The 26,162-nt window shown below is 46.1% G+C and overlaps 1 long non-coding RNA gene across 1 annotated transcript; it reads right to left on the bottom strand.

The window, feature by feature from the left end:
- Nucleotides 1-4,491: 4,491 nt before the first annotated feature.
- Nucleotides 4,492-26,162, bottom strand: LOC136632987 (uncharacterized). The gene is made up of 3 exons (XR_010793211.1): nucleotides 25,952-26,162; nucleotides 25,693-25,865; nucleotides 4,492-4,633 (listed from the first exon to the last, which is right to left on the bottom strand). It is a non-coding gene; the product is annotated as an uncharacterized lncRNA (long non-coding RNA).

Genomic DNA, 26,162 nt, shown 5'->3' with positions numbered 1-26,162 from the left:
CTTAAGTCATTGGTCACAGAGTTCACTTGTCTCACTGGCACACAGTCATTTTACTTTCATTGCTTTTGACTGGACTTGTCCGATGGGTTTCTGTTTTTTCGGAGGCATTCTTGATCCACCACACGCCTAAATTATTCATCATGCTGAATCACAAAGCATCTTTTTTTTACAGCAGATTATACAATAGGTCATATTTTATTGGAAAAAGAAAAAAGTAGTCAGCTCACCTCCTCTTAGAACGAGAAAATCCAGGGTGATGCGTGCATTTATGTACGGAGCATTAGACACAGCCGCAAGTCCTGAGCGGACATTGTAGACATCAAACACAAGAAAGTGTCAGCTCTACATACAAAACGTGCTCTTTTTATAACTCAGACCACCCTTTTAAGCTATGAGCAACAAACAGTTGAAACGCCCCCAGTATTTTCAGTTTTTAAGTTGAATCATGAAAAGTATGTGTACCAAGTTAGGTTGAGCTCCATCAATGCAAGTAGGAGCCTATGACGAACAAACAAACAAATTTTCATATATATATATATATACACACACATTCATTTAAAGGCTTATAATAATGCATAAAAATCTGATAAGTTTCAAAAAGGTGCAAAAGCAGTTTTCAGAGGAATAGAAACCACATAACAGGGAACAGTCTAGAGGAAGTTTTTCATTGGAAGTTACCTGTCATTATTCTGTGTGGCATCAGTCAGTTAGACTATGTTGATGGGCAAATACTTTTGTTAGTATATATGCAAAATATGTGCCCAAAATTTACACAGATTTTTTTTTTTATTTGAATTTAAAACATTTGCAGTCAATTTAAAGGAAAGTCGTTACAGTGCAGTTCACCTATCACAGTTTTCGCAAATGATCAGGAAGACCTGCAACTGGTCAGTTTTTGCAAATGGTCAGTACTTTCCATAGGGGGTGTACCTAGAAGGTGTGAGGAGACTTATAAGGTTATGCATGCTCCTCTGGAAAATATGCAAATTGAAAGATGGAACAATACCTCTCTAGCGCCACCTATTGGAAGGCAGCATTCAAGCAAGTCAATTCCAGACCTTTTAACAAGCCTTGTAACAATGACTGGGAATATAAGGTAATGGGCTCCTTCACACGGGCGCTGCGTTTTTCAGCCGAAAATTGCATAAAAGAGAGGCATCTACCATTTATGCGCCCTTTCAGTTGGCCCAGGTGCAGCAAGTATGTGGGGAGAGAGAGTTTAGCTATTAAAGGGGTTCTGACATGAAAGAAAAAAAAATTGTACTCACCTTGCCTGGCCTGGCCCGATCGCCAGGCATGTCCCCTCCAGCCGGCATCTTCTTCTGTGCCTTTAAAGCAGAGCAGGAGCGGTCAAAAAGACCGCTTCCTGCTCTGGTCCGTCCATCAGGCACTTCCGAGGTCAACGGACGGACCGCCACAGCAAGCACGTCACAAGCAGTGGGCGGCCCGTCCGTCCGGCTGAACTCCGGAGTGCTGAGCATGCGCAGTGGAGACGCGGCCCGTCCTGACTCCTGTCAGAGGGCACCTCTCCACTGCGTATGCGCGCGATCCCGGAGCGGCGCGGCTGCTGGAGAAAGAAGACTGCCTGCCGGGAGGCATACTAGCACTTTCTGCTTAGGTTAAGCAGCGCTGCTGATTAGAGCCACCTGATTGGCTCTTCGGCACCACGTGACTGCATAGCGTGCACCAATCAGGTGGCTCTAGTCAGGCTGCTTAACCTAAGCAGAAAGTTCTAATATGCTGCCGGGAGATGACCCCCCGATGTCAACAACAACAGGAGAACAGGTAAGTGTTATCTTTTTATGCTTTAGCAGCCATTAACCCGTGGGTTCCCTGGGTCCATTAGGCACACCAGGGAACAATGGCTGCTAAAGCATAAAAAAATTATTCATGTCAGAACCCCTTTAAAGTCTCGCCCCCTCTTGCCCCTCGACGGGTGTCTCTGCTAAACTCCCTCCCACGTCCCTTTTTCGACAGCTCCCATAAGAGTCTATGGGACTGGCCGTCGTATTCCGTCCGGAAGATAGTTTCAGAACTATCTTTTCCGGCCATCCATTTTTACACACCGGAAAATCGGCCATCTAAACTGATGCACTGGAATCCGATGCATCAGATGGTCGCGTATATCGGCCAGCTGTGAAAATGTGGCCGATATACGTTCGTGTGATTGAAGCCAAAGCCAGGATCTTCTCCTGAAGGGAGAGATAACCATATACAGACAGACTGTTTCAGAGTGATTGCCCTTCATCAGTGTGCAGTAGGATTCTCTCTTGGCTAGTAAGAGGCCCCCAGCACTGATGTGAACGAGTCTTACAAATACTGATCTAAATATTGCTGTGTGAAAGTGGCTATAGGGAACCTACACAGATAGCGGAACAATCAGCTGCAAATGTGCCACAGGATACACAGCAAAATCCTCTTGTGACATGCTGATATTGCTGTACGGGTTAAGAGAAGTTGGGGGGCCCCAAGATAAACTTTTGCACCCATGAGCCTTTAGCTACACCCCTGCTGTAGGCTTTACCTTGCATTAAAGAGGGGTGAAATCTACACTGAAAATCCACCACAGAATTTACCATACTATAGATTATAGAATCTGCACCACACATCAATTTACATGCTGACAATTTTTGCAGCATCGAACTCAATTGTGCTGAGCTGAAAATCAACTGTAGAAGCCACACAGTCAGAAACCACATTGCAAAGCAATGGCTATGCTCAGTATCCAGGTATAGAAAAAACATACTTTTGCCATATGCTAACACAGCTTTATTGCTGGTGTTACTTTATTTTATTTTTTTGCAAAAATGGTCTGTTCTAGGTATTTTTATCACAGCTATTTTTTGTTGCAGTAACTTAAATCACTACAAAATGAAAAGACAATTGAACCCCCTAGAGGTGTAAGCAAAATGCAAATATTGGACATTACTCCCCCTAGTGGCTTGAGTGTAGGTTTCAGACAGGAAGCAGATTGCTTGTGTGGTAACCACCCCCTTGACTACAGACTTTTTGTGTGGACGTACTGTACATAGTGCTTCTGTGAAAGCCAGCAGCCCACTTGATTGATAGAAAAAGTCATTCCAACCCTGTGTGTTAACTGAGAGGAAAGTATATAGCAGCTTGCAGAAACACCCTCGGAAAAGGAGTGGGAGGGTGGCGTGGGCTTGTGCACTGCTTACCATACAAGCCTGTGAACAGCAACAAGAATGCAAGGGAAAAGAAACTTTTACAACAAGCAGAATGCACTCTATGTGGGGAGTACATACCCACATTTTGCACCCAATCAAACTAGTATATACATGTGTATATCAAATGTTTTAATGGACTGATATTATCCGATGGAAATCTGTGTCCTCTTCCAAAAAATAATAAATAATGTATACTAATCATTGAGGCTGCAGCTTTCATGCTCAGTGTTAGGACCCTTTTACACGGGTCGATAAAGCGTTCAGATTCGCATTCCAGCGCATTATCATTCATTGTAAATGCACGTTCCGACTGCGTGATGAACGAGAATTTGTTTGTTTCTCGTTCTTCGTACAGTTTATGCATGCAGGAAACTGCCCAATGGATCAACCTGTGTAAACAGGCAGTCATTCATATATGAACAACTGCCTGTTTACTGTGAATAGAGGTGGATGGACCGGAACGATTCCCAACCCGCTCCACCTTTAATCTCTAGTGATGATCGTTCCTGTGTAAAAGCACTGGAATGATCATTGCTGGGACAACCTATTGGGCATCAGCACCCAACAGGTCGTCCTGTGTAAAAGGACTTTCAGCCTACAGTTTCATTGTTTGCTAAGCGATGACGCGGGTACCTGCAGCCCATACACAATGTTAATTGCATATGGGCTGCTGCTTGTTAGACGCCTCTGTTGACTTCAATGTAGGCTGTCCACGCGGAGTCCACGGCAAAATAGAGTATGCTGCGATTTTTCTTCCGCTGGCAATTTGTATCCACGAGTGTGAAGGAAAAATCTAAAGTTCATGTCCAGTGCAACAGGTTGCTATCTTTAAGCAAATAGAGGTGCAAACTGCAGGAATAGTAGCAAACCATCTACGGCGATACATGACAAAATGAAAAAATGTTGGTATTGTGGATTTGCTATTTTGGCCCATTGGAGTGAATTGTTATAAGTCTTCTAGTTTTCACAGGAGCATGGTGCAGGCTAGTATGCTGTTCTTTATGGCTGGCATTGTTTGAGGTTCATTTTTTCCTCTCACTTTCCACGATGGCATCTGACCATGAGATCCTCCTTGGCCCACCAGGTAGGGGGTCACGAACCTTGAAACAACCCTAAGCCAACTCTTTTTCAATGTCTTCTAGTCCATTCCATGTGAACAAATAAGCCAGAAGAAGAAAGCCCCTTGGCCTCTTCCATGGATAACACAGAACAGCTAATTCATAATCAGTGTCAAATTAGATGTTCTGGGTTATTCAGGACTTCAGAAGGGAAGGATTTAGGGGTTCTGATTTCTGACAGCCTCAAAATGAGTCCACAAGTAGAATGTCCGGCTGCACAGCTAGAGGTACGGTATAACCAGTAGAAAGGGGGAGATTGTGATCCCACTGTATAGAGTTCTTGTAGGTCCACATCTGGAATTCTGTCTTCAGTTCTGGATAACTTATCTACAGAAAGACAAATAATAATATAGAACAAGTTCAAACAAATATGAAGGAAGGTCAAGAACAAAACTTACCGGGAAAGACTTAAAAAATTTAATTTCTATAGCCTGGAGGAGTGAAGAGAGAGGGGGGACATGATCAAATCTTTTATATATGTTAAAGGTATAGATAGGGTTCAGGAGGGAAATGTTTTTATAAGGAAGCTAAAAAAAACCATTTGGTACCGTGTTAGCCACTACAGCAATATGTGATTGTTCTCAGCAAGAGAAACCAAGTAATCTTATACATATGATATCTTTTAATGGCTAACAAAACTTCATGATGCCATAGCGAGCTTTCGAACCTTTGCAGGGTTCTTCCTCGGGCTTATAAAGAATAAGGGTTAGCAGGGAAGCTCGTCAGAGGGCTGGATAGCTCAGCAGGTAGAGCTGCCACCTGGAACACAGGAGCTCCTGATAGTGTATCTCTGTTGACTGTGAATCTGGCACCAGAATCCAGGCAGAACTGTCTGTCAGGACTGGCTAGAAACCAGGGGGCACGGAAGTCCCTACACCAGCCCTCTCCCCTGTCCCTGCCTACTAAACCCCAGGGCGACAACTGGGCGGCGGTCCCTACTCTGCACTAAAGGTGACCCCGTAAGGGAAGGGACAGAGAAGACCAACTAACAAAAAACAACAGACAAAAACACAAAACCTCAGAGTCAGGGAAAAGCAGGGTCAAACCAACCAGGAACGTCAGGCCGAGGGAAAAGACAAGCTCAGAGTCAGGGAATAGCCGAGTCAGAAAACTAGAGGCAGAACTGATATCACGGGTGTTATCTGGACAAGACCAAATCAAACACTGGCACTGGGATCCAGTGTCAGACAGGCTAAATACAGGAGTCCCTGCCTAGAGCACGGTGCATTTCATGTGACAGCATTTCTGTGCATGTTTATTCTCTCTCATGGGAATGTTAACTTCTAAGGGCAGGCTCACATGAGTGTAATTGCATCACCTCATTGGCTACCGTAGCTGGCAGACCCAGATGGATGCCATATTCAAGCAAGGGTTGGAATTTGGCCAAAATACTTGAGCTCACAAGCCAATCGTCAAGGCTCCTCGCAATTGAGGGAGAGAATTACGCCTGTGGAGGACAACGATGAGACAGCCACTTACACAACTTCCTAATATAGAGGGGGGTGGCTGCTTGGTGTATACTCCTACCAATGGGGTTCACTTTTTAAGGTGTGGGGCAGCCCGCCGAACTATTATTCCCAATGTCCACCTACGGATTTTATTTGTGGAATCCACGCGGATTTGAGCTGCGGAAATCCTCGTGCATCGCCGCCCGTAAAAATGAATGGGGCTTCTGCAATTGACTTTAGGCCTGCGGACTTGATTTTATTGTATTTATTTAGTATCCGCACAGATTTAAAATCACAGCATGCTCCATTTCATCTCAGATTTGGCTCCATTCACCTCTATGGGAGCTTAGGATCTGCTGTGGATTTGAAGGTTAGAAGCAATTAAAGAGGTGGGGAAAAGGCTTGGAGGTGGGGTTGCAGATTTTTTCGACAGTGATGATCCGCGTACATCCGAGCGGAAAACCCCTGCAGTCTGCAATCACCCGCAAGCATTTAAAAATCATTTTTGAGCATTTTATAAATGATCTGCAGTGCATCCGCAGTGAATGCACTGCATGCCGTAAACATTGGTGTCATTAATAGGTTGCTTGTTTGCATGGTGCACTACATATAATAGGATGGTCTGGCACTTTGTATCTACTCTGTGCAGGAGTATACACCAAGCAGCCACCCCCTCTATATAGGAGGCTGTGTGAGTGGCTGTCTTATCGGTGTCCTCCACGGGCGTAACTGGCTCCCTAATTTGGCAGAATGGCTGCCTGCATGCTGAGGCAGTTGTTAAGGAATTAAAAAGATAAGAATGGCTCTTATGAAAATGGTGCATACTTCATGACCAAATAAGTGCGCCACCTGTACTACCAGACTGCCTGACAAATGCAATAAAAGCTGTGTACAGTATAAGGCCTTCTGCACACTAACATTTTTTTCATCCATGTGTAGCCCATTAAAAAATGCACTAATCACATACAGAATACAGACCTATATCATTCTATGGTGTTACACAGTATTGCATATTTTCAAGCAAACACGGACTGCATGAAAAAGCTGATTGCATGCACTATTCTGATCCATTCTACAGACCAGACTTGCCGGTTCAAGTCAATGGGGAGAGAAAAAAACTGACAGCTTGCGGATGCCATCCATGTGTTGTCTATTTTTTTAAGGTGCAGAAAAAAAGAATTAAGCTTATTTCAGGTTTTTTTTTTTGTGGATGTGAAAAACACATGGCATACAGAGAAAATAAACTTACAGACGGACCAAATATGGATGCCACACAGAGCTGCACACGTATGAAAAAACTGCCATTTTTTGCGGGTGTAACACAGCCTTTATTTTTTATGCAAGTGTGCACCCTGCCTAAAGTGTGTGGATAATGTAGTTAGGTGCTAGTTGACTATGCTATTGCAGCTATGGTCCCTATTTTAATAATGAAAGTCTATGTTTCCGTTTAAGGTTATGTCTGGATACCGTTTCGGTGATCCAAAGGGAAACCCGAGACTGAGTCTATAACACTGTGAATGTAGCTTTAGGACTCACACGAGTGTATGCGTATTTGTTGCGTATAATACGCAGCCTTAATACTGCGTGTGGACATGTGTAATCGCTGCATATTTAACACATATGCATATCTTTCACTCATGTATTGCCTACGCATGTCCTGCATATTTAACATGCGCAAAAAAAAACCCACAAGCAGGTTCCTTCGAGGTCTTCTAGCACCTGTGTGAAATACGCAGCAAATACAAATATAACATGCATATTCACTGCATATTCTACACTCCCAGAGACTAGAAGGGGCGTATTACACGTAATACGCACCAAAATATGACATGCTGCAATTTTTTTCACACAATGTAAAATACGTACATGTTTAAATACCCAAATGGAAATCAATGCGATCACAATACTGTGTATTACGTGCATAATGCGTATTGGAAATATGCTCATGTGAGTGAGCCCTTAACCCCTTAGTGACCACACTTTTTCCTTTTTTCGTTTTTTACTCCCCCCCTTTTAAAAATCGTAACTCCTTTATTTATGTAGCCGTATGAGGGCTTGTTTTTTGTGGGACGAGTTGTATTTTTCGATGGTACTTTTTAATGTACCATAAAATGTACTGAAAAATAGAGATGAGCGAGCACCAAAATGCTCGGGTGCTCGTTACTCGGGACAAAAATTTCGCGATGCTCGAGGGTTCGTTTCGAGTAACGAACCCCATTGAAGTCAATGGGCGACCCGAGCATTTTTGTATATCGCCGATGCTCGCTAAGGTTTCCATTTGGGAAAATCTGGGCAATTCAAGAAAGTGATGGGAACGACACAGCAACGGATAGGGCAGGCGAGGGGCTACATGTTGGGCTGCATCTCAAGTTCCCAGGTCCCACTATTAAGCTACAATAGCGGCAAGAGTGGGCCCCCCCCCCTCCCAACAATTTTTACTTCTGAAAAGCCCTCATTAGCAATGCATACCTTAGCTAAGCACCACACTACCTCCAACAAAGTACAATCACTGCCTGCATGACACTCCGCTGCCACTTCTCCTGGGTTACATGCTGCCCAACCCCCCCCCCCCCCCACACACACACACGACCCAGTGTCCACAGCGCACACCAAATTGTCCCTGCGCAGCCTTCAGCTGCTCTCATGCCACACGCTGGCCTCATGCCACACCACCCTCATGTCTATTTATAAGTGCGTCTGCCATGAGGAGGAACCGCAGGCACACACTGCAGAGGGTTGGCACGGCTAGGCAGCGACCCTCTTTAAAAGGGGCGGGGCGATAGCCCACAATGCTGTACAGAAGCAATGAGAAATATAATCCTGTGCCACCGCCATCAGGAGCTGCACACGTGGGCATAGCAATGGGGAACCTATGTGCCACACACTATTCATTCTGTCAAGGTGTCTGCATGCCCCAGTAAGACCGCGTTTTTTTATAAATAGTCACAGGCAGGTACAACTCCGCAATGGGAATTCCGTGTGCACCCACAGCATGGGTGGCTCCCTGGAACCCACCGGCTGTACATAAATGTATCCCATTGCAGTGCCCTGGACAGCAGAGCTAACGTCAGATAAAATGCCGGTGGACTTCGGCCCACACTGCATGCCCCAACCTGACCGGGCTTTTTAATTCATAGACACAGGCAGGTACAACTCCCTATTGTGAAGTCCCTGTGGACCGACAGCATGGGTGGGTGCCAGGAAGCCACCGGCGGCACATAAATATATCCCATAGCATTGCCCATCACAGCTGAGGTAATGTCATGTTTAATGCAGGTGGGCTTCGGCCCACACTGCATGCCCAAGTCAGACTGGGGTTCTTTAGAAGTGGACACATGTAGTTACAACTCCGTGTGGACCGACAGCATGGGTGGGTGCCAGGAAGCCACCAGCGGTACATAAATAAATCCCATTGCAGTGCCCAGCACAGCTGAGGTAATGTCATGTTTAATGCAGGTGGGCTTCGGCCCACACTGCATGCCCCAGTCAGACTGGGGTTCTTTAGAAGTGGACACATGTAGTTACAACTCCGTGTGGACCGACAGCATGGGTGGCTCCCTGGAACCCACCGGCGGTACATAAATATATCCCATTGCAGTGCTCATCACAGCTGAGGTAATGTCATGTTTAATGCAGGTGGGCTTCGGCCCACACTGCATGCCCCAGTCAGACTGGGGTTCTTTAGAAGTGGACACATGTAGTTACAACTCCGTGTGGACCGACAGCATGGGTGGGTGCCAGGAAGCCACCGGCGGTACATAAATAAATCCCATTGCAGTGCCCATCACAGCTGAGGTAATGTCATGTTTAATGCAGGTGGGCTTCGGCCCACACTGCATGCCCCAGTCAGACTGGGGTTCTTTAGAAGTGGACACATGTAGTTACAACTCCGTGTGGACCGACAGCATGGGTGGCTCCCTGGAGCCCATCGGCGGTACATAAATATATCCCATTGCAGTGCCCAGCACAGCTGATGCAACGTCAGCTGTAATGCAGGTGGGCAAAAAATTAATTGGATTACACTGTAGGCGAGGGCCCCAAAAAATTGGTGTACCAACAGTACTAATGTACCTCAGAAAAATTGCCCATGCCCAACCAAGAGGGCAGGTGAAACCCATTAATCGCTTTGGTTAATGTGGCTTAATTGGTAACTAGGCCTGGAGGCAGCCCAGTTAAAATAAAAATTGGTTCAGGTGCAAGTTTCAACGCTTTAATGAGCATTGAAACGTATAAAAATTGTTTAGAAAAATTATATGACTGAGCCTTGTGGGCCTAAGAAAAATTGCCCGTTCAGCGTGATTACGTGAGGTTTCAGGAGGAGGAGCAGGAGGAGGCGGAGGAATATTATACACAGATTGATAAGGCAAAAATGTCCACGTTTTTGATGGTGATAGAGAACAATGCTTCCATCCGCGGGTGCAGCCTACGTATTGCTTAGGTATCGCTGCTGTCCGCTGGTGGAGAAGAGAAGTCTGGGGAAATCCAGGCTTTGTTCATCTTGATGAGTGTAAGCCTGTCGACACTGTCGGTTGACAGGTGGGTACGCTTATCCGTGATGATTCCCCCAGCCACACTAAACACCCTCTCTGACAAGACGCTAGCCGCAGGACAAGCAAGCACCTCCAGGGCATACAGCGCGAGTTCAGGCCACGTGTCCAGCTTCGACACCCAGTAGTTGTAGGGGGCAGAGGCGTCACCGAGGACGATCGTGCGATCGGCTACGTACTCCCTCACCATCCTTTTACAGTGCTCCCGCCAACTCAGCCTTGACTGGGGAGCGGTGACACAGTCTTGCTGGGGAGCCATAAAGCTGGCAAAGACCTTGGAGAATGTTCCCCTGCCTGCGCTGTACATGCTGCCTGATCTCTGCGCCTCCCCTGCTACCTGGCCCTCGGAACTGCGCCTTCTGCCACTAGCGCTGTCGGATGGGAATGTTACCATCAGTTTGTCCGCCAGGGTCCTGTGGTATAGCATCACTCTCGAACCCCTTTCCTCTTCGGGTATGAGAGTGGAAAGGTTCTCCTTATACCGTGGGTCGAGCAGTGTGTACACCCAGTAATCCGTAGTGGCCAGAATGCGTGTAACGCGAGGGTCACGAGAAAGGCATCCTAACATGAAGTCAGCCATGTGTGCCAGAGTACCTATATGCAACACATGGCTGTCCTCACTAGGAAGATCACTTTCAGGATCCTCCTCCTCCTCCTCCTCCTCCTCCTCCTCCTCAGGCCATACACGCTGAAAGGATGACAGGCAAGCAGCATGGGTACCCTCAGCAGTGGGCCAAGCTGTCTCTTCCCCCTCCTCCTCATGCTCCTCCCCCTCCTCCTCCTCAACGCGCTGAGATATAGACATGAGGGTGCTCTGACTATCCAGCGACATACTGTCTTCCCCCGACTCCGTTTCCGAGTGCAAAGCGTCTGCCTTTATGCTTTGCAGGGAACTTCTCAAGAGGCATAGCAGAGGAATGGTGACGCTAATGATTGCAGCATCCCCGCTCACCATCTGGGTAGACTCCTCAAAGTTTCCAAGGACCTGGCAGATGGCTGCCAACCAGGCCCACTCTTCTGTAAAGAATTGAGGAGGCTGACTCCCACTACGCCGCCCATGTTGGAGTTGGTATTCCACTATAGCTCTACGCTGCTCATAGAGTCTGGCCAACATGTGGAGCGTAGCGTTCCACCGTGTGGGCACGTCGCACAGCAGTCGGTGCACTGGCAGATTAAACCGATGTTGCAGGGTCCGCAGGGTGGCAGCGTCCGTCTTGGAGTTGCGGAAATGTGCGCTGACCCGGCGCACCTTTCCGAGCAGGTATGACAAGTGTGGGTAGCTTTTCAGAAAGCGCTGAACCACCAAATTAAAGACATGGGCCAGGCATGGCACGTGCGTGAGGCTGCCGAGCTGCAGAGCCGCCACCAGGTTACGGCCGTTGTCACACACGACCATGCCCGGTTGGAGGCTCAGCGGCGAAAGCCAGCGGTCGGTCTGCTCTGTCAGACCCTGCAGCAGTTTGTGGGCCGTGTGCCTCTTCTCTCCTAAGCTGAGTAGTTTCAGCACGGCCTGCTGACGCTTGCCCACCGCTGTGCTGCCACGCCGCGCGACAGCGACTGCTGGCGACGTGCTGCTGCTGACACATCTTGATTGCGAGACAGAGGTTGCGTTGGAGGAGGAGGAGGAGGAGGAGGAAGGTGGTTTAGTGGAGGAAGCATACACCGCCGCAGATACCAGCACCGAGCTGGGGCCCGCAATTCTGGGGGTGGGTAGGACGTGAGCGGTCCCAGGCTCTGACTCGGTCCCAGCCTCCACTAAATTCACCCAATGTGCCATCAGGGAGATGTAGTGGCCCTGCCCGCCTGTGCTTGTCCACGTGTCCGTTGTTAAGTGGACCTTGGCAGTAACCGCGTTGGTGAGGGCGCGTACAATGTTGCGGGAGATGTGGTCATGCAGGGCTGGGACAGCACATCGGGAAAAGTAGTGGCAACTGGGAACCGAGTAGCGCGGGGCCGCCGCCGCCATCATGCTTTTGAAAGCCTCCGTTTCCACAAGCCTATATGGCAGCATCTCCAGGCTGATCAATTTGGCTATGTGCACATTTAACGCTTGAGCGTGCGGGTGCGTGGCGGCGTACTTGTGCTTGCGCTCAAACAGTGGTGCTAGCAACGTCTGGACGCTGCGCTGAGAGACATTTCTGGATGGGGCCGAGGACAGCGGAGGTGAGGGTGTGGGTGCAGGCCAGGAGACGGTAGTGCCTGTGTCCTCAGAGGGGGGTTGGATCTCAGTGGCAGGTTGGGGCACAGGGGGAGAGGCAGTGGTGCAAACCGGAGGCGGTGAACGGCCTTCGTCCCACCTTGTGGGGTGCTTGGCCATCATATGCCTGCGCATGCTGGTGGTGGTGGCTCCCCAGCTGATCTTGGCGCGACAAAGGTTGCACTCCACTGTTCGTCGGTCGTCAGGCGTCTCTGTGAAAAACTGCCACACCGTAGAGCACCTTGACCTCTGCAGGGTGGCATGGCGCGAGGGGGCGCTTTGGGAAACAGTTGGTGGATTATTCGGTCTGGCCCTGCCTCTACCCCTGACACCGCACTGGCTCGGCCTGTGCCCACACCCTGACTTGGGCCTCCGCGTCCTCGCCCGCGTCCACGTCCTCTAGGCCTACCCCTACCCCTCAGCATGCTGTATTACCAGAAACAGAAACAGAACGCTGTAATTAAATGTGCCACTTATTGGCCTGTGGTTGGAGGCTGACTTTGCTTACGGAACGCACAGCAGAGGCAGGAAATAATTTTGCGCAAGCCTGCTGTAACACTTAGCTGGCTGCGTATGAATTAGGACAATTACCCCCAGCACAGACCCAGTACACTGAGGACGGTCACAGGCAGCCCAAATAGATTTTTTTTCCCAAATGTTTTTGGAAAGGCCCACTGCCTATATACACTGTATATATCTTCTCTCTCTGCGTTACCACTACTGGCCCTGGAATATGTAAAATAACTGCAAACTGTTGCACTGTGGACTGGAATACAGCGGTGATGTAACAGCCAACACAGAGCCAGGAAATAATTTTGCGCAAGCCTGCTGTAACACTTAGCTGGCTGCGTATGAATTAGGAGGACAACTACCTCCAGCAGAGACCCAGTACACAGAGGACGGTCACAGGCAGCCCAAATAGATTTTTTTTTCCCAAATGTTTTTGGAAAGGCCCACTGCCTATATTCTATAAATATGTCTTCTGTCCCTGCCTCACCACTACTGGCCCTGGAGTATGTAAAATAACTGCAAACTGTTGCACTGTGGACTGCAATACAGCGGTGATGTAACAGCCAACACAGAGCCAGGAAATAATTTTGCGCAAGCCTGCTGTAACACTTAGCTGGCTGCGTATGAATTAGGAGGACAACTACCCCCAGCAGAGACCCAGTACACAGAGGACGGTCACAGGCAGCCCAAATAGATTTTTTTTCCCAAATGTTTTTGGAAAGGCCCACTGCCTATATTCTATAAATATGTCTTCTGTCCCTGCCTCACCACTACTGGCCCTGGAGTATGTAAAATAACTGCAAACTGTTGCACTGTGGACTGCAATACAGTGGTGATGTAACAGCCAACACAGAGCCAGGAAATAATTTTGCGCAAGCCTGCTGTAACACTTAGCTGGCTGCGTATGAATTAGGAGGACAACTACCCCCAGCAGAGACCCAGTACACAGAGGACGGTCACAGGCAGCCCAAATAGATGTTTTTTCCCAAATGTTTTTGGAAAGGCCCACTGCCTATATTCTATAAATATGTCTTCTGTCCCTGCCTCACCACTACTGGCCCTGGAGTATGTAAAATAACTGCAAACTGTTGCACTGTGGACTGCAATACAGCGGTGATGTAACAGCCAACACAGAGCCAGGAAATAATTTTGCGCAAGCCTGCTGTAACACTTAGCTGGCTGTGTATGAATTAGGAGGACAACTACCCCCAGCAGAGACCCAGTACACAGAGGACGGTCACAGGCAGCCCAAATAGATGTTTTTTCCCAAATGTTTTTGGAAAGGCCCACTGCCTATATTCTATAAATATGTCTTCTGTCCCTGCCTCACCACCACTACTGGCCCTGGACTATGTATAATTACTGCAGGGCGCAATGCTCTGCACGGCCGATATACAAAAAAAAAAAAAGTGCAACACTGCAAAAAGAAGCATCCACACTACTGCACACGGTTAGATGTGGCCCTAAGAAGGACCGTTGGGGTTCTTGAAGCCTAAAATACTCCTAACACTCTCCCTATAGCAACTCCAGCATCAGCAGCACTTTCCCTGATCTCTGTCAGAACGCATCTGTGGCGAGCCGCGGGAGGGGCCGATTTATATACTCGGGTGACACCTGATCTCGCCAGCCACTCACTGCAGGGGGGTGGTATAGGGCTTGAACGTCGCAGGGGGAAGTTGTAATGCCTTCCCTGTCTTTCTATTGGCCAGAAAAGCGCGCTAACGTCTCAGAGATAAAAGTGAAAGTAACTCGAACATCGCGTGGTGCTCGTTTCGAATAACGAGCATCTCGAACACGCTAATACTCGAACGAGCATCAAGCTCGGACGAGTACGTTCGCTCATCTCTACTGAAAAACTTTTTAAAAATTCTAAGTGGAGAGAAATGGAAAAAAAACGACGTTCCGCCATCTTTCAGTGCGTCTTTTTTCTACTGCGCACAAACTGCAACTAAATTACATGATAACTTTATTCTATGGGTCAGTACGATTACTAGGATATCAAACATGTATATTTTTCTTTTTGCTGTACTACTTATATATATATTTTTAAATATTTAATTTTTTAAAATTATTGTCTGTCTCCATCTTCTGCGCACAATAACTTTTTAATTTTTCAGTCGATATAGTTGTGCAGGGGCTCATTTTGTGCAGTACATCCCGTGTTTCCGTTGGTACCATTTTGGAATACATAGGACTTTTTGATCGCTTTTTATTAGATTTTTTCTTGGCAACAGGGTGACCAAAAAAGCGCATTTCTGGCGGGTTTTTTTTCGGACGACGTTCACCGTGCGCGGTAAATAATACATTACTTTGATAGATCGGACTTTTATGGACGCAGCGATACCAAATATGTATTTTTGTTTTATTATTTAGATTTTTTTTTATTGTAAATATGGCAAAAGCTTTTTTTTTTACTTTTATAACTTTTAAAAAAAAATAATTAATAAAACTTTATTGTTCTTATTTTTACTTTTTTTTTTTTTAGTCCTCCTGGGAGACCACAACTAAGGATGCTTAGATCGCTTATGCAGTATGATGTAATGCTTTAGCATTACATCATACTGCATTCTGACAGGCAGCCTATCAAGCCACCCCACGGGGATGGCATGATAGGCATTCTGTCATGACAGCCATGGGGTCTTTCAGAAGGACCCTAGCTGCCATGACACCTGGATGGCTCCCCCGATCTCACCCTGGGGAGGGGCCGTACAGGACCCCCAAACATTTTTCGGGGGATTTAAATGCCGCTGTCAGATTTGACAGCAGCATTTAAAGGGTTAACATTCTCGATCGGCTGCGCTACCGAACGGGGCTGTTGCCCACAGCAGCTATCTCCCTCCATACAGCAGCTATCTCCCTCCATACACGTCCTGTGACGGCAGGACGTAAAAACACAATCGGGTGGTTACTAGGGGGTTAAAGAAAAGATTCCCTAGCTGAAAAATGAAAAGGGCTGGATAAGGCAAGAATTCAGGTTTGTCATGTGAAAATCCTTAACCCATTTACCGTTTTTTTTGCCTCTAGACAAGGCTTAAAAGAGGAGTACCCTCGCCATCCTCTTTTTCCTCCGATTCAGTCCTCCACACAACCGTATGCATTTTTACGTTTGCCCGTATGCACCGTATAATCGCATTAATGATGATTTGACCTGATAGAGTCCCGTTCTTCATTCGCATATTTTAAGCGAGTTACACGGGGTGCTGCGGCGTGTATGTAAAAAAACATGTAGAAGCGATGGATACCAGAGATCACTATAAAATGCTTGGAATGACCAATAATGCTTAAATCGGGCCAGCTGTCTTCTTTTCTCAGCGTTGTACTCCCTGTCCCTCTCTCTTTTCCAGCTGCCATAGACGTCTATGGGAGTTTGCTACGTATCACATAAAAAGATAGATCAAGAAGACCTACCTTTTCACACGCCGTATAAAAAAAGACGGACGAAAATGGTTACGTATGTCCTATTTTTTTTCGTGCGCAATTATTTTGCATGGCAAAAAATTTTTTGTCTTATAAGGCTGAATAAGACATCAGACTCAGTTGATAATATTCAAGCCTTAGGGCTTATTCACATGGGCATATTCGCATCTACGCTCGCCGCATAGTTGTGCATGAATGAGTTGAAAATCTTTTTTTTAACTTTTAAACTCCACACTATTCTGCACGAGTTTGAAAAAAAAACGGGAAGATGGGTCCTGCCCTATTCAACATAGTGTGAGAAAGATAGGGCAAGTCCGATGATCGTTAGTATATAAGAGGAACAAATTTATGGGATGACCTGTCGGGCATCTGCACCCAACAGGTCGTCCCGTGTACAAGAACCCTTATTTAATAGAGACTTAATGTTGGTAACTATGAATAATGAGGCTGTAAAAATTCAACAGACAGTTCATGATGAGATATTTAGTGGTTTTGAACAGAAGAAAAAAATACGGGCGTTTCCAGAACACATAAAATGTGCTCTTTAATTAAAAAGGGAATGGAAAGCACCAGATAAAGTGTTTATCCCTATACCTCTCAGATGCAGGCTACAATTAACTACTGCTGATTGGTTTCTATTCACCCCCCTCCTGATTTGTCAATGTGTCTGTAAACGATGAGCACAATATGTGTGTTTTTCACAGAAATGAGTTTTTAAAATTTTTTCAACACTCGCCTACAGTATTTAAATAAATATTCCATAAAACTGTAGTTTGTGAAGAATTGGGGCTATGAAATCTGTCTAAAAGAGAAGCTGTCTTGGTTGTCTATACCAATCACAACACAGTTTTCTTTTCTTTGTAGCACAGAATATGAGCTGAAAGCTGTGCTGTGATTGGTTGTTGTGGCCAAGATACTTACTATGTAAGTATCTAAATCAGCAGTGTACACAGTGAAAGAACTCCGGTGTTCGCCTTGTATTGTAATTCAGTGTAAGCTTGTGAAAGCAGGTACAGTGGTCTTGTAAATGGCTTCCAGGCAGGAGTTATAAATCAAAAAGTAATCTGCCATAGTCACTTTGAGAAGTGCTTGAAATCGCATGAAAATGATGGACTGTAGACGGTTTCTCTTGGAGGTGTGCAGTGTATCTCAAGAGATAGGCCGAAAATAAGAGTGTACACTATTGACCATGACTTAGACAGCCGTGGAGGACAGAAGGACAAATTAATGAGATAGTGTTTTAAACAGGACAGATTCAAAAACTGCTTGTTAGGTTTCTGCTGTTCTGATGGAAACAAGGAAGAAAAGCGTGTCAATCGTGACCATCAAATGCTATTTTGAGCTAAAATGCACAGAAGCTGGAGCACTAGTCAATCAAAAAAGGTTCTTTTCAAAGAAAAGTTTGAGCGATTTGGGTGCAAGAGTTGAAAATTTTCTTGTTGCGAGACAAGTGAGCTTACATTCAGCCCATGATCATGCAGCATGCTGAAAGACAATGATGAGTCTTATCAGGGATTCACAGTGGGATACAGCTGATACTATAGTTTTAGCTGTATCCTGCTCCCTGATGACAGGCAGGGTATGAAGAACGCAGCTGTCCAGCTGTATAACAGCCGGGCACTCCGTGCAGAAAACAGGTGGATGCAGAAGGCAAGTGTGCACACCCCGCTTGTCTTCTGCATCCTCCGCTCAGAGCGCTTGGCTGTATAACAGCCGGGCGCTTCAAGAGGGGAACAGCTGGATGCAGAAGACCAGCGGAGCCACCCCACTTGTCTTCTGCATCCTCCGCTCAGAGCTCGGCTGTATAACAGCTGGGCTCTCCGAGCGGGGAACAGCTGGATGCAGAAGGCAAGCGGGGACACCTCGCTTGGGATGGTCCCCAGTTAGATAAAAGTATCCCTAGTTTGGTGAGAATTCCAAAATAATTTAGAAAAGAATTCGCAGAGTAAGGCCCCTTGTCCACAGCCGTGATGGAATATCGCCAGAGCACTGAGAGGTCTCACCGTGGAGAATCACAGCATGCCGCGATTTGAGTCCCGCGAGCGGAGAATCGCTATGATTCTCCGCTCATGAACAGGGGGCTGCGCTTTCCATATCAACGCTATGGAAAGCGTGCACTGCATTACACGCGGCTGGATTATCGCCGTAACACAATGCACTATCGCCCGTAGACAGGAGCCCTAAGACCTCATGTCCAAGGGCGTATCGGAATCCGCATGCGGGAGCCCGCAGCGGATGGATGCAGAAAGTATATTTGAAAGCTTGCGGGAGATCACGGATGCAGATATTTTCCATGTGGATGAACGCGGATGCATCCACGCGGAAAAAAAATGCAGGCTGCTGGAATTGTAGCCAAATCCCAAGCCAACCCCCTAAAAGTTGTCCCACCCGCTGAAAAACGCCTAGGCACCATTTTACATTGCTTTCTGCAGTGGAGAGAGGAAGATGTCTCTGCCAACAGCCAGCGACACTGTTCTTGTGGCATGGATGGTCTACAGCATCTTTTTTGAGGAGCAGCTCCCAATTCTGGAGGAGGAAGAAGAGGAGCCCCAAAGGAAAGGAAGATTTTGAGTTCTCCCCATTGTGCAGCAGAACTTGCAAGTAATTATAACTGATGCAAGTCTGAGGCGAGAGAACTCACCATTCACCCCTCTTTCCAGGGACCATAGAATAGGACACAAGCGAGACTGTCTTCCAATTTCAAGTAACTGTGGTTTGGGAAGTCTTAAAATCCTTATCATTAAACCGACTCAATCAGAGTATGCAGATACTGTCAGACAACATGAGAGCAATATATAAATCATCAAGGAGGAACAAGGAGAAGATTACTTCAGTCCTTGACCAACAAGTTTTTTCCTGGGCAGAGGTGAAAATAATATCTTTGTCAGCAGTTCATCTAAAAGGTGCAGACAATATAAAGGCAGACATCTTGGGCAGAAAAACTGGATCCACGTGAATGGAGTTTCAAAAAAGTAGTTTTTCTGACTCTAACCCAGAAATGCAACCTCCCACCACCACCACATCCCCAGATAGACTTGTTTGCATAAGGACAAAATTCTAACTTTGAAGACATTCTTTTCCCCTTAATGCAGGGGACAAGAACTATAAGATAGATATCCATGTCTTTTTCCTCTGCCATTAATTTTTAGGGTCCTGGGAAAATACAGGAAAAAAGGGTGAAGGACATTCAGATTCCGAGTACAGTGCTTTCCATCAGTCCCATAGACAATGAACAGCAGGGTTCATAAGTGATTACTGCTCCATTGAAACAGCTTCTCACTGCAGGCATGGAGCAAGGAAGAGTGAGGGACTCATACTCCAGTTCCAATGATTGATGGCGGTCCCAGGGCAGGGCTCCAGTGATAAGCAATTTATCACCTACCCTGGGGATAGGTGATATAGACCCTTTGAGAACAGAGGCTGGCTGGCAGATTTTAGCGTACAGCACTAGCCCATGAGTCAAGGCTTGTTCTAAAGGTGAAATACAGTGCGGAGGGCCATACGAAGCCAAAATATGCCCACTTGCTGCAGCTGATGGCTGCACAAATTATTGCCAATATTTTGCAGCCATTAGCCACTGTATGTTGCCATAATTTGGCAGTTTACAGCCAGCACACAATGTGTTTCCTCCTTTAACCTATTTATGTAAAATATAAATACAGCACCAGAAGTAACTTCAGTATATACATATGGCATCAGAACCAAGTTCATATCATAAATGCAGCACCAGAACCAACGTTATAACATACATTTATATATGGAATCAGAACCAAGCTCATTAAATACATACAGTACAAGAATCAAGCTCAAACCCTAAATATGGCACTAAAACCAAGAACTATTTTCCTTCTCTACATGGCCAGTTTAAGACAAGGATTTTACGACTGCATTTTTGTGCTCATAATGCAAACAAGTGTCTGGGCCCAAACTTGGGTCTGCTGACCTGAACTCACAGCATAATAGAGGCATATCCTAATCAGAGTGGTTATACATAGACCAATATTACCACCATATAGTGACAATATAGTGGTAGATACGAGTTCTATACAGGCAAGTGATTACAATACAGTTATATTTAGTGACTCACAGATGACGATCCCTGGAGTTCACTTTTCCTATTATTTCCATCAGGCCCAGACATTCATAAATTTTTCTCCTAGCCATGAGTTGTGTCTGTAAAGTTTACAACACAGACATCTTTAGTTCCTCGCTTTTCTACAAGTCCATTAATTCTTTTCCAACCTATAGAAACTCTGCTACTAGCCCAATTATGTGCTTGATTCTGCCCCTTTTGCCCCTACCTGCTATGTTTGCCTGCAAATACTCTGTTTTGGAATTGATGGGGTTTTGTCATTACAGAAAAAATTGGGCCTGGCTTAGAATTAAAAAAAGAGGGCATACTCACCTCTCCTCATGCTCTGGAACGCCGCTGAGGGCTACTGCCGGGGCTGGCAGTGACTTCCAGGTAGACAGCTCAATGCACGTCAGGTCACCGTCAACACTCCTGGCATCAACGTTCACATCCTGTGGCCATGTTGCCTGGTGTTTGGGACAGTGATGCTGCAGTCTCTGATGCTTGTGTTGCAAACCTGTGTTCACCTGACTTCTGCTGGGCCATCTACCCAGAAGTCGCCGCCAGGCCCTGCGGCAGCTCTTAGCAGCATCCCAGGGCACCAGGAGAGGTGAATTTGCCCTTTATTTTTTTACACAGCGTAATAATACCCCTTTTATGCCCCCATATAGTAATAATACCCACTGTTGTGACCCTTACAAAGTAATACCATGCTTCCCCAAAATAAGACCTACCCTGATTTTCAAGAAGGGGGCTTGAAATATAAGCCCTCCCCTGAAAATTATCCCTAGCTACACTACATGAAAGAAAAAAATACTCACTTACAGGTGCCGTCGCGGTCCCACTCACTGCTCTCCTGGCGCTCCGGCAGTCTTCTGTGTCATCCTCAGTGGTGACAGAGCATTCTCTTCCTGGTAACATGGGTTGAATACTCCGCCTCCAGCAAGAGATTGCTGTGATTGGCTCAGGACCATGGCCTCAACCAATCACAGCTGGCGCTCGATGAGCCAATCACAGCCATTTAATTGATTGCAGCTAGCAGGGATCGCAGTTGGAAGGACAGAGAGCATGTTATCAGGCTGAGTACAGAGAGGTTTGGTTTAGAAGATGTGGTATGCCTCCCTGAAGAGGTGCACTTTTAGAGCACACCTGAAGTTATGTGTGTCAGGGATTACCCAGGTAGTTTGGGGTAGCGCGTTCTAGAGGACAGGTGCTGCTCTGGAGAAGTCTTGGAGGCAGGAATGAGAGGTTCGAATTAAAGGGGTACTTAATCTAATTTCTTTAGCAGAGCGGAAGGCACGGGCTGGGTGGTGAATTGAGATGAGGGAAGCAATGTAGGGCGTTGTGGTGCTGTGGAGGGCTTTGTGGATGTGGGTGGTAAGGTTAAATTCAATTCTGTATTTGACGGGCAGCCAGTGCAATGACTGGCACAGGGCAGAGGGGTCTGAGTAGCAGCTGGACAGAAAGATGAGCCTGACTGCCGCCTTCAGGATGGATTGGAGAGGGTAGAGTCTGGTGTGGAGGAGGACGATCAGCAGCGAGTTGCAATAATTGAGCCAAGAGTGGATGAGGGCAACAGTAATCTTTTTTAGCATGTCCATTGGTTTTCAGGAATGCTGTTTTGCAATAGGTGGTGCTGTAGAGGCATTATTCCATCTTCCTTATTTGCATATTTCCCAGTGCAGTGTCCGAGGAGCGGGCCCACAGCTGAGGAGATAGCAGGGTAGATTGAGGCCTTGTCACAGAGCTCTACCAACTCCCACCTGTGGGTAGCATGGGACCCGTCTAAGTTACTGCTTGGGGAGTTTCACAGGGTAACCCAAGTAGTGGTTTAACTCAAGGTTCTCTTGTCACTCGTGACGTCACCGTTCTGTCCTCTGCGGTGAATTCCAGATGGTTAAATAAAGAGTCCACACACAGGGATAACTTAGTGGAGCAGAACCGGGAATGATCGGTTAAGCTCGTTTACTTGCAAACTCTTTACAGTCCAACTTGATACACGCCAACAGAAAAAATGGTGAAGAACCAAAAAGTGGTGTGACAGGGAGGATTCACAGGATAACAGACGAGTCCACAGTCCAAATTATCTGTGGGGTTATGTCTCTGGTCACTCTCCTTCTCTCTCTCGCCAGCTCTCTACTGGTCAACACTCACAATTGGAAGACAGGTACTCAACACTGCATGGCAGCTCCTCTCACTCTCTCAGTCCCTATGGGGGTCCCTATTACTACTATAGCTATTGTGGAGGTCACTATTACTACTGAGGCAACTGTGGGGGACGCTCCTACTACTGAGGCAGCTGTGGGGGACACTATTACTACTGAAGCCACTGTGGGGGAAACTATTACTACTGAGGCAACTGTTGGGGTCACTATTAGTACAGAGGGCACTGTGGGGGTCACTATTACTACAGAGGCTACTGTGGGGGTCACTATTACTACAAAGGACACTATGGGGGTCACTATTACTACTAGAGCTACTGTGGGGGTCGCTGGAAAGCCCTGACAGCAGTAAGCATTTGGAGGGGGTGAGTGGGAGCGCTACATTTCTATGAAATCAGCTGCAGATACTCAGCTGATTTCCAGTCAAAATCCACACTATCGCAGCGAGGCTTGAGTGAACATATCGCAAATGAGAATGAAACCATTGAAATTCATTGGTTTTATAATCACGCCTTTTTGACTCACTCTCGAATCGCTAGAAAACCTATCAACAGTGGGTAAGATCCCTAAATCTCTCACGAGGTTTTCCTGTAGCAACACCATTCCCACAAAATTTATGTCTATTCCATCTGAGTAGTATCACATAAGTTTGGTGAAGTAGTTTATGTAACTTTCATGCCATATGCTAATTATCTAACTACCATCCAGTGGGCATATTCAGGCAATGAGGGCTGTAGCTAAATTAATGCATAGAGGAAACCTGATGCCTCGTGTTGCTTGACATTTTGCTCTGACGCAACATGGCTTAGGATCGGCACATGCGCAGTTTATTTTGCCCTGTTGTGGGCGCCACATTTCCCATACGCCAGTGTTTTGCACCATCTGCTCATCAGCGGCCATCCCTTATTCACCACAGTGTGGACTGTGCGGCTGGTCTTCCTCCTTCACCTGTGCAGCAGGTGCTGCACAGACCTTTGAGCTTAAACCATTCTGACCTCTATATTTCACTTGGACCCACCTGACTTTGGGCACTGATCTTCCTAGACCTCACCAGTCACTACCAGCCCCCTGACGGCTTCCCAGCATGGGAATGCAGTCACACATGTGACTAACACTGGTCTCTATTACACAGAAAATGACATTTTACTTTCACACACATACAATAAAAATGACTCGGACAAGTATAGTAAATTAAATAATATGAAATCTATATATATAAAATTGATTGTATGTCTGTCTGTGTGTCTGTGTGTCTGTCTGTTTATCCTTTATGCGCTACTACACCATTCATCCGATCGCCATGAAACTTTGGGAAGTTGTTGAGTACACTCCTGGGAAGATTATAGGCATAGTACATTTATGCTATAATAAATGGTGCGCGTGCAAGCGTCGTCGACAGTTACGCCCCCCCCCCCCACATAGATCGTTTGGTTTCCATCATTGCCACTAATTCTCTCACTTCCCGATGTCGTAGAAACATGAAATTTGGCACAGGCATTGATTATGTCATAAATAGGAAAAGCTAATAGGTCCCAACTCGATTACTTAATTCTAAGCGCAAAAGAATTAGCGTCCAAATTTTACGTACGGAATCTAATTCTCTCATTTCCCAATGTAATAGAAACTTGAAATTCGGCGCGAGCATTGATTATGTCATAAATAGAAAAAGTTAATGGGTCCCAACTCGATTATTCTATTCTAAGCGCAAAAGAATTAGCGTCCAAATTGTACATACGGAATCTAATTCTCTCACTTCCCAATGTAATAGAAACTTATAATTTGGCACGAGTATTGATTATGTCATAAATAGGAAAAGTTAATGGGTCCCAACTCGATTATTCAATTCTAAGCGCAAAAGAATTAGCGTCCAAATTTTACGTATGGAATCTAATTCTCTCACTTCCTGATGTCATCTATATATATAAAAAGGAATGTATGTCTGTCTGTCTGTCCTTTTTGCGCTACTACACCATTCATCTAATCGCCATGAAACTTTGGGAAGTTGTTGAGTACACTCCTGGGAAGATTACTGGCATAGTACATTTATCCTACGATAGGTGGTGCGCCTGCGAGCATCGTCGACAGTTATGCCCCCCAGACAAAGATCGTTTGATTTCCATCTCAAGCACAAAAGCAAAAGGCATTACGAGCAACGGGATGCGTGTTCAACTACAAAATGATGCATCCGCCGAACGTTTTGCAAGACAATTGCTGGATATTGAGAATGCTGAGGTAAAATAAAAGCTGTGCTGTGATTGGTTGCAATTTCTTATACTGCTGAGGTAAAATGAAAGCTGTGCTGTGATTGGTTGCTATTTCTTATACTGCTGAGGTAACATGAAAGCTGTGCTGTGATTGGTTGCTATATATTATACTGCTGAGGCAACATGAAACCTGTGCTGTGATTGGTTGCTATATATTATACCGCTGAGGTAACATGAAAGCTGTGCTGTGATTGGTTGCTATATATTATACTGCTGAGGTAACATGAAAGCTGTGCTGTGATTGGTTGCTATATATTATACCGCTGAGGTAACATGAAAGCTGTGCTGTGATTGGTTGCTATATATTATACCGCTTAGGTAACTTGAAAGCTGCGCTGTGATTGGTTGTTAACTAGATATATAAAAACGAATGTATGTATGTCTGTCTTCGCAGCAACGCGCGACTGGTAAGCTAGTGTATTATCAATATGTTTTGGTTGTTACCTCCCATCACTCACGGAGAGGGTACAGCAACACGCAGGACAGGGAAAACCCTCAGTAGAGGAAACCTGTAGGGAAACCATGGCTGCTGTACTGCCCTTCCTCTGAGCATACTAAGGGAGGTAACACTATAAGATGTGTGCAAGACACAAGAACAGCGACTGTGTGTGTATATGTACCTATATGAGTATGTGCCATGAATGTGTGAAAGGGGGTCTGTGTGACTATAAAGAGAATACAGATGGTCTTCATCTGTCACACCTTCTGGATCTTCTTGCTGGTTCGTAGTGGTCATTTCTCCTCCTTTATGGTTGCCCTTCAAACTTACCCCTTGCATGGAGGGAGACGGATGATCCTACAAAGCATGAAGAGTGGAAGGCTGCTCCATGGACCGTAGATGGTGACCTGCTGAACATTCCTCCTGAACATGGGAAAAGCGCGGCTGTGATGGATGGGCCTCTCTCTTCTCCATGCCCAGTGTAGAGGATCTACTGCCATGATCTAGAATCAAATAATACATGGATAACATTATTATCACCGCAGACCCTTCATCACAGACTGAAGTGCTTTGTATCATTTTTACTAACCTGCTCACAGGTGTCCCGGTCCACCCAAGCTCTGAATCTAATCCAGAGGAGCAACAGGTTGCGTTCATGGTGGAATTGTTCTCTCTTCTGCATCTAGGTGTATCCCAAGGCCCATCGGTAGATCTCACGACGAAAGCCGACTTCCTCTTCCATCTGGTTGGCTAAGAATCTAGTAGAAAAAAAGTTAAACAAAATTACAAACTACTACTTC

The sequence above is a fragment of the Eleutherodactylus coqui genome, chromosome 6, assembly GCF_035609145.1.
Source record: "Eleutherodactylus coqui strain aEleCoq1 chromosome 6, aEleCoq1.hap1, whole genome shotgun sequence".
NCBI lineage: Eukaryota > Metazoa > Chordata > Amphibia > Anura > Eleutherodactylidae > Eleutherodactylus > Eleutherodactylus coqui.
The sequence above is the reverse complement of the archived record's forward strand: the minus strand, read 5'-3'. Positions and strand labels throughout refer to the sequence as shown.